This window comes from Manis pentadactyla, chromosome 3, assembly GCF_030020395.1.
Source record: "Manis pentadactyla isolate mManPen7 chromosome 3, mManPen7.hap1, whole genome shotgun sequence".
Lineage (NCBI taxonomy): Eukaryota > Metazoa > Chordata > Mammalia > Pholidota > Manidae > Manis > Manis pentadactyla.
The window spans coordinates 175,117,378-175,126,209 of NC_080021.1; the positions used below are offsets into that span (position 1 = coordinate 175,117,378).

Genomic DNA, 8,832 nt, shown 5'->3' on the forward strand with positions numbered 1-8,832 from the left:
TGACTAGATCTTCTTCCTTATAAAAATGAGACATCTTATCATACTCCATGATGATAATCCCCCACACCCTAGGTGGAAACATTTTAGTCATTCTTTATAGCAACTAACCTCTGAATAAAATTGAAACATTAAGAATTCAAGCTGTAATTTCATAATAACCATAGAGCTCTGTTGCAGTGTTTAGCTATGCCATATTTTCTCATTTTATCACATTCACTAGAAGAAATAGAACTAATTCCAATAACTACATCACTTATTTTGTTTAGTGATGTTCATAAATACTTAGTTTACTCCCCTAATGTTGCAATTATGTGATCAACCCCAAGCCAGTGGGAAGAAAGGGAAGAAAGAAAAAGAGGGAAAGTGGGAGGGAGGGAAGGAGGAAGAAAAAAAGAAAGGAAGGATGAAACTACACGATTAGTGAAAAACTGTAAGAAACTGGTCTGTTCTATTTGTTCTAATCATATAAATTAGTGAAATAAACTGAGAATTGAGAATTTTAGAACAATTTAATAATTTTGATTCCAGTTAAAATAGATTTCAAATATAACTTCCAGTAGAAATACAGTGAGTGTAACTTTGGGGGGAAAATCTTTCTCCCAGCCCGGGGCAAATTACCTTTGAAACTGAAATCAGTCAAAGGGAGAAATTAAGTGGTAGAAACACGTCACTCCACAATACACTCTTAGCTCCCAACTGCAAACCTGTTTATTGCTCACAAACAGTCATCCACTTCTGCTTCCCCATGTCTCTCACCATCTAGCTACAAAAAGGGACCCCACCAAACCTCTCCAGTCCAGGTACATCCTTGCTCCTCGCAGCCTTGTAATCACCTGTTGATATGGAGATGGACTAAGGCCACGTGAGAGATTCTGGAAATATTGCAATTTTACCCACAGTGAGGAACACAGGATTTTGTGAGAGGCATACACATGGAGGGAAATAAGAAAATTACCAAATTGGTAGATTAGCAGAAAGACACTGGGATGAAATACATTAATTTCAGAAAACAAGAATTCCTTTGAGAAACATGTGTGGACAAAGAGGCACTGTGATGAGACAGTTCTAATGAGTATTTACCCTATATTTTTTAAACAGCCTTTTCATATTGTGGCAATTTCCCATATTATGAGTTCTACCTTTCTAATTTCAATCTAGGTAACTCTTTGTCCCAGCTATTGTTGTCCTTAAGGTATAGCATGTGACCTAAATTTCTGTCAGTCAGATACACCCAAAATAGACATGGATTTGAAAGAGATTGTAGGGGAGGAAAAATTTTCCTCTACCCTTCAAGGTTCTTGTAACTGGCCTAAATATCACATTGACATGAGACAGATTAACAGGAGAAACAAACCAAAATTTAATTACGTCTGTATGGAGGCCCAGTAATGAAATTGAGACCCAAAAAAATGACCAAGGCAGGGCAGTTTAGACAGAGACAATAAATTGTGAGGAACTGACAGGACAAAGGAGACTTATCTTTGAGGGTTTAAATTAGTAAGGAATTCTAAACAACATTTGGGCTGGAGTAGCCGATTAGTAATTAGTAACAAGATTGTTTATTCAGCCTCTGCAAAGGCTCTGAATTCCCTGTCAGTGGTGATAAGGACTAAGCCTTCTCCCCTCCAGGTGCAGGGAGGGTACTTTTCGCAGGAGATTTATTTCCTGGTTTCAGCAGAGGAACCGGAGGGTCATAAGATTCCTCCTGCTCTGGCTGTTTCTACAGTCACTTCAATTCAATGTAATCAATATGCCACTGGGGCAAATCTTGGGGCATCCTGCCCTTGGTTCCTACAACATAAAGCCATTAATCATTACCAAATAGGTCAAATTTCTGTCCTTTAATTAAAACCTAAATTCAGAAACAAAAGATATTTAACCTTGCTTCCATTTTCCTATATTATATCATTCTGGGAATATATAAATTATCATATTATGTAATGTGTAACATATATATGTGCATATACATATACATGTATATACATTTTTTAAAATCAGGAGGGTTAAAACAAGCCTTTTGGTTTCCATTGAAATTGTTAGTTAACACAGTAGCTATAAAAATACCTACATTACAAAATGTGGGAAACATTCTACAATAGAGTTTCATATTCACACAGTTTATCAGAGAAAGATATTTTAAAACAAAGATGTTTTAAAAACAATGTAATTGCATTTCCACATAAAAAGACACCTACTTGAAGATGTTCCTAAGATTCTGATAGGTCAATTGTTTTTAAACTGAAGATTTTAATTGCTTTTTATTGTTTGAATGATAAATGAATATGGCAAAAAAATTAACAACTCTTTCAGCTCTCCCCATTTTCTCTTGTCTGCTTAGCTGACTGAAACACTCGGAGAAGTGAATTCCTGTGAGTGAGGTCAGAGAATTTGGTCTGTTCTACAAGAGATCATTATGGGCAAATAAAAAGACACTGTTTTAGGTACTGAACACTATGTTCTCATACTTCACAATATTTTACTATAAAATTCTCCTGTTGAGATTTCCTGGAAAACAAAAGAATAAGTAGAATTTCTTTAATCCTTTTTTTTGTAATCCTAATAAACATTTAAAATAATTATAATATCTCCAGAGAGAAAATAAATAATTGAGTATATTCCATGTTTTTAAAGGATTTTTCTTTCTCAAATTTCAGTATGCAATAGAATTGCAAAAGATTTTTTAGGGTAATTTTAAAAGATTTTTAAACTCAGCCCAGAATAATCTGATTCAGTACAAGTATCTTCTCAGGTGATTCTGAGACCAGGGTTTCAAGGTATAGAATTTGAGAATCTTTGCTTTAAGAATCCTTACTGCTGTTATATTGGAAGTTATAGAATCATCAAATACCTGACAGTCCATATTGACTCCAACCACAGTGATTCTAGAAGAGCATTCTGTTTTCATCTTAAGTCTGAGGAGACTGAAAATCGAGTGTCTGAAATCCCAGGGACTAAATACTCTGGTTCACCTGTCATACTCCTTGAGAGGGAAGAAAGGATGCGAACTCCACAGTCCAAGCAGGTTTTATTGCTGAACCTGAGAGGGACCCCTCTGTCCTGGCCAACAGAACAAAGGAAAGGGTTCTCCAACAGGTCAAGAGGCTTTTTATGGCCAGGGCTTTGGTGGGCTCTTTGGGGGAGGGGTCAGGGTAAAGGTGGGCTTGTGGCTTGCTGACGCGTCCTCTGGAGGATGCTTGAAGCCTAGGTAAGATGACACCTAGGTCTCTCTGAGAGGGTGGGTGGGCTTATTCAAATGGCAGTACTCAGGTCTGGATTCTCTCACTTCCTCAGTTGCAAAACCAGGCAAAATGCTGTTAATGATCCTTGCCTGGTTGACTGGATTAGAGTTTGGAGTCATTATTTGGAGGCTGAGTCATTGACTCCTTCTCCCTGCACCTTTCCCATTAACTATAGAATTAACTTGAACTTACACTTTCAAAATACTTCCAGTAGCCCTAACCCTCTCACCCAACATTAGCACTAAGAGTTTATTCTCTCATGAAGTATCAACTACAAACAGGAATGAAGAGCCAGGTCCCTGAGAGCCATGTTTTTATAAGGAAACTTGAGTGAGCAGAAGAAACAAAATCTAGCACCAATCATGCATAAATTCAGCAATATAAAAATGCAAAGACAGCAGAAAAGTAAGTGGCCTCTTTTTAGTAACAGTGGTAGAAAGCAAGATTTTAGATAATAGCTGGGGTCTATTCTCTAGAAAAAGGAGAAAGAACAGTTTCCATGAAATAAAAACAGAGGTTTTTCACTTATGGAATAAATATAATCATCAGTGGAAACATTGGTTAGTACAATCAACCCTGAAAAATCTAGGTCAGTGAAACAGATAATAGAATCAAAGTGCTTATATGCTGACTAAAGAAGGATTAGGTGATGGTAACATACGCACTTAGGATCTAGAACCCAGACCTAGAGGACAGCTAGACCTTGGTTTGAGTCGTGGGTCTGCCACTACCAACCACTGAACATCAGGCAAGTTATTTAGCATCTCCAAGGCTCAAAAGTCCTTCTCAGATGGCAATTATACCTACACAACATGACCACTGAGAAAATACAGATAAAGATTTTTGCAAAATACTTAAGTGTCTGGCACATGGAAACCTCAAATGATGAACATTTTAGAGAGAGCAATAATATTCACTATACATTTAGTAATGTAAAAGAGAAGTCAGAAGAAACTGTTTTTAAAAAAGTTAAGTTTCTTACTATACTAAAATCTATATATATATTAACTCAAAAAAATCCCCATGAAATAAGTACTATGTCATTTTCAGATTAAGATATTGAAGTATAGAAGTAATCAGAACTTAGAGAAAGAACCATATGGATGCTTTGGAGAGAGATTATAATGTTTTAAGAGAAATTAGTAATTTTTGACTCTTAGGGAAAAATCTGGTGGAATTCTATGATTCAAGAAAATAAGAGATTTTTAGTATCTAAATAGGAGATAAATACCACCACCACCAAAACTAACAACAAACATTATTTTCATAGCTGCTAAAGTCAGAGTGACTTTGGAAATTTGCATAAGAAAAATTGTTGCAACTAGTCAAGCTATAATCATTTGAAAAGTTAAAAGAGAGACATTGCCAAACAATTAAAAAACATAGACCTTCTGTAGAGAACATGGGAGCAACCCCAGGTAGAAAATTCACTACTGGTATAATTTTAAAAGTCAATTTATAGAAATAAATAAAAAAAGATTTTTTTATTTTAAAAAAATTAAAAAATAATAAAGATTTTGAAAAAATTATATAGGCAGCATTACATGGAGCCACTGAGGGTTGACATGCAGGCAGCTCCTCACCAGCACATTTTAAAATGTCTCCATTTGTTCCTGCATAGGTAATGCAAACCCCATGGTAGCAATAAGATATATTTATTTCTACTTTTCCTTGGGAGAATGTAGAATAGTGCTTTCTTCTTGAAAATATGTACTCACCCTGCAGATCTCTTTGTACACTGAACCTCCATCAGTATAGTCCTGTTTTCCACAGTTGGTGCAGTGAATGGTCAGTTGTCTGTGGTTTGGTTCAAAGTCTGTCATCTGCCAGACTGCTTCCCAATCCTTGAAGAGAGTCAGTAGACTGTGGTTATACTTCCATAATATTGGGCCGGGGGCACTCTAGGAGGCCTCATAATAGCCTTGCTTATTTTTCAAACAAGAAAATGCATCGTCTCCTGGTATTTTTTTACATCCTTTACAAAAGCACAATTATCTTCTTTACCATAAGGTTAAATTTCTTTCAGGTAGATGATGTTTCCCCAATTTAAATTAGCCAATGAGTTAGCATAGTAAGAATTATTATGCAGAGCCCTTGGTATTTATGGGTTCACATTTAAAGCAGTGTGTAGGAAGACCATGAGCTGGTGCAAAGATTAACTCTGACATAATAACTGTTTTTAGATCCACTGGGTAACAGTTTTCATTTTATTTATGAGCCTCATATTTTGAATTGATGTTTATGCTGGGCAATGTGTGAAACTATTTGACTATGACCAGACTTATTTATAAATTCAATGTGAAGACTGACACATTTCATATGCTATTTGTATTTTGAATATGTTGGAAATGGTACAATTAAAATACCTGAGCTTAAATTGTGAAGGGGAGCAATACAGATCCAGTTAAGAAATAAAGCTTGAGTGCACACATATTTAAAAAGTTATAAAAGGAAAAGAAGCATTATGAACTACTTATCTCAGTGCCTGAAAATATGCAGGAAGCAAAAATAAGACCTGCTAAGGCTGGCATATGAAAAGGACTTCATGAAATGTTAACTTAACACATTTGAAATCATATTATAATTAGTACCGGGTGAGCCATAAATGTTCCTTAAAACACCTAGAAGTTAATATGGTTCCTCTCTCGTGCTTGCTCTCTCACATATCATCAAGTATGAAGGTCTTAATTGAAGATCGTGTTTCCAGAGAGTGTGCATCTTGTCAAACGACAAAATATTACAACTTCAAATGGGTTCTCTTCAGGTATTTTAGCTTTGAGCAGACTCTGAAAATTTAAAGATCTAGGGTCTGATCTGTGCATGACTGCCTGCCATTTACCCTGTCTCTTCAATTTACCTGTCCAGCAACAGGGCTACATCCAATGGGTTCTAACAGGTTCATCTTATTGATTCCGTGGCAGCTAGGAAAAGGAGTGATACTATAATTACTAGCAAGAAAAAAATTCTAACAAGGCACACACAATTTGTTCCTTTTTTGTGATTCAAAACTTCTGACTCACATTTAGCATAATTCATTTCCTTTTAGTGAAGTGTCAGTAACATCCTTTTCAAAATATTCCTTCTTCAGAATTCCCCTCTGCATTCAGAAATGACATACAATAGCAATAATAGCAATAATTACAGTAATAACAATACCATGTATTTAGGAATTCAGGATAGAGTGATTGACATTGAAGACAATTATTGCTAGCAGATAGTAAAGAAAAACTGGTTTATTGGTAGGTAAAAGCATGAGACACTTGGCAACTAGTGAAATGATGAAATCTGTTACCAAACACATAGCTCATTAGAAATCAGAGAGAGTGTCATGCTGAGGCTGGTAGCACAACACTGTAAACTTTGCATTCTGGGTATTATCATTTATCTCACTACTGGACACACAGTAGGCACTTAATCATTGAGGTTCATTTTATCAGTGGCAACTACAGAATAAGCTTCTGGGAAAAAGAAGAGTTGAGAAATCCTTGAGAAATGAGGGAAGATTTAGCTTCTGGAAAAAAAAACAGCTTTGAATCAAAAGCAGGTAGGGAAGCCAGAATCAAGGAATATATCCAGAATAAGGCTAAGTTAAAGCAGCAGATCAACAAGTCTGTTAGACAAACAGGAACCAAAAAATGCATACACCAGGAACAAAGCAATAGGGGCAAAGTCCAGTCACACATTCAGGAATTTACCATCAGCAGATGCTGGAAAGAAGTAAAAGAAGGAAATGGGAGACACCAGTACTAAAGAACCATGACACATGGTTCAAGTCATTCTAATCTTGCATTCAGATGAACCCTCTTAAGGGGGCACACGATGTTAAAGCCAGGGCTGAGGGCACAGATGGGTGTTAATAATAGTAGACAATAATGACATGACTATACTATTGCTGATAATAAATAGCAGCCATCCTACAGGGAGCCAAAACTTTCTTAAAATTGACAGTAGGGTTATAGAATTTTCTATTATAATGCTTTAAATGTAAAGTTTACCTGAAACATTTAGTTGAGTGCATAATTATTTTTGTATTGAATAAGTTAGATGAATTATAAGAAGATTAATAATTATTAATGCAGTTAAATTTATGGTTTTCTCTTCTTACCTAGTCCAGGATCTCTAATAACTATTAATTTGATCAGATAGCCCCAAAATATTTGATCGTAACCATTCTCATCAAGTTTATCTTACAAACACTCTAGATCTTAACCCCCAGGACTTTGAATTCTTCAGCTCCTTGTCATTCCTGCCAGAAAAGGGGAAATGTCACCCAAAATGTGAACTCTGATTCCCTTGAATGAAGGACCTTGGGACAGAAGGAGAGGAAAGGAAGCAACAGTAACAGAAAAATGATAAAGTGTGAGGAAGGGGGCTGCCCTCTGTATATCTCCGTCCCTTCAGGAACACACAGAGTAATAAAAGCAGCTTTACCTTAGAGGGAATATGGTATCATGGGCGACAAGTAGTCCTTCTCTCCAGTTCCTTCAGTCAGATAAAAAAGAAGATCCAGACACATTTACATGTGGCATAAATCTTTTTAAAAGACCACAAAACATTTAATTTCATAAAGAAGGATAAAAGACTTAGACTACAGTACAAATTTCCTTAATCTCTTTCTGTCTGGTCTCTTCCTAGAATCTCCTCACCCTTAACTCCTCATACTTGGTCCCAAAATGTCACTTCATCATCCTGAACGATGCTTCTCCTTTTCCTCAGGCTGCGTACTACACCTAAGAAAAATACCGTTAGCAAAAGCATTTCAGCAAAATAATGTATTAGTAAAGGTGTAACTACCTCTTATCCCTCTTATCTCTGTGGGCATCACATGAACATGAAAAGATCATGAGAAACATTCACTGTTGTTGTTATTGTCATCACACATGAAAATATGCTAGGGTCCAGACATTTAAAAAAATATTTTGACCAACTCTGCCTCCATTATTCTCCAAATTAAAGAACTCAGTTTGCATTGTTTGTTGTTTGTTCTTTCTTTTTGCTTGTTTTGTTTTGTTATTACAGTAATAATCACTCTCATGAAAACTTGAAAAATTGTTGCCCAGTGATTCTCTTTATTATTTTTGTGGTTAAATGTTTATTCACCGTTCCTGCTCCTGATAGGCAGGAATTAGTTCCTCACAAATAGATTCTCCTGAAAAATAACAGCTGTAAATTCTGTGTAAAATACAAAATAATTATATTAGTAATAATAATAATTGATTACCTAGGTCTCTGGAGACCAAAAGAAAAGGAAAGGCAGCAGATTTGGAAGGATCAGCAATCATAAGGAAGTTGCTCCTGTTCCCAGGGCTTTACCTTGAAGGCGACCCCAGTTGCAGTGGGAGGGAGACAAAGGCAAGTACCTTGAAGGTCACTGGGCCCTCTTTCTGTAGGAGAGTCTCTCCTTACCCACGTATGCGCAAACCAAATTGAAAGCCATTTGCAAGTCTTAGAGAATTGAACTGAGTTCTGGGCCTCTGACCACCACAGACATGACACTCTGCATTTTGAGTCCAGTTAATCTAAGTATCTATTAAAACAAAAACATTATAGTAACCACAATGTTGCTCATGTGAAACCTTCATAAGATTGTGTA

The 8,832-nt window shown here is 36.2% G+C and overlaps 1 long non-coding RNA gene across 1 annotated transcript; it reads right to left on the reverse strand.

Annotated features, from left to right (window-relative positions):
* Window positions 1-1,189: 1,189 nt before the first annotated feature.
* On the reverse strand, window positions 1,190-8,832 carry LOC130683191 (uncharacterized). Its single transcript, XR_008996807.1, has 3 exons — window positions 7,886-8,832; window positions 4,958-5,083; window positions 1,190-1,791 (listed from the first exon to the last, which is right to left on the reverse strand). It is a non-coding gene; the product is annotated as an uncharacterized LOC130683191 (long non-coding RNA).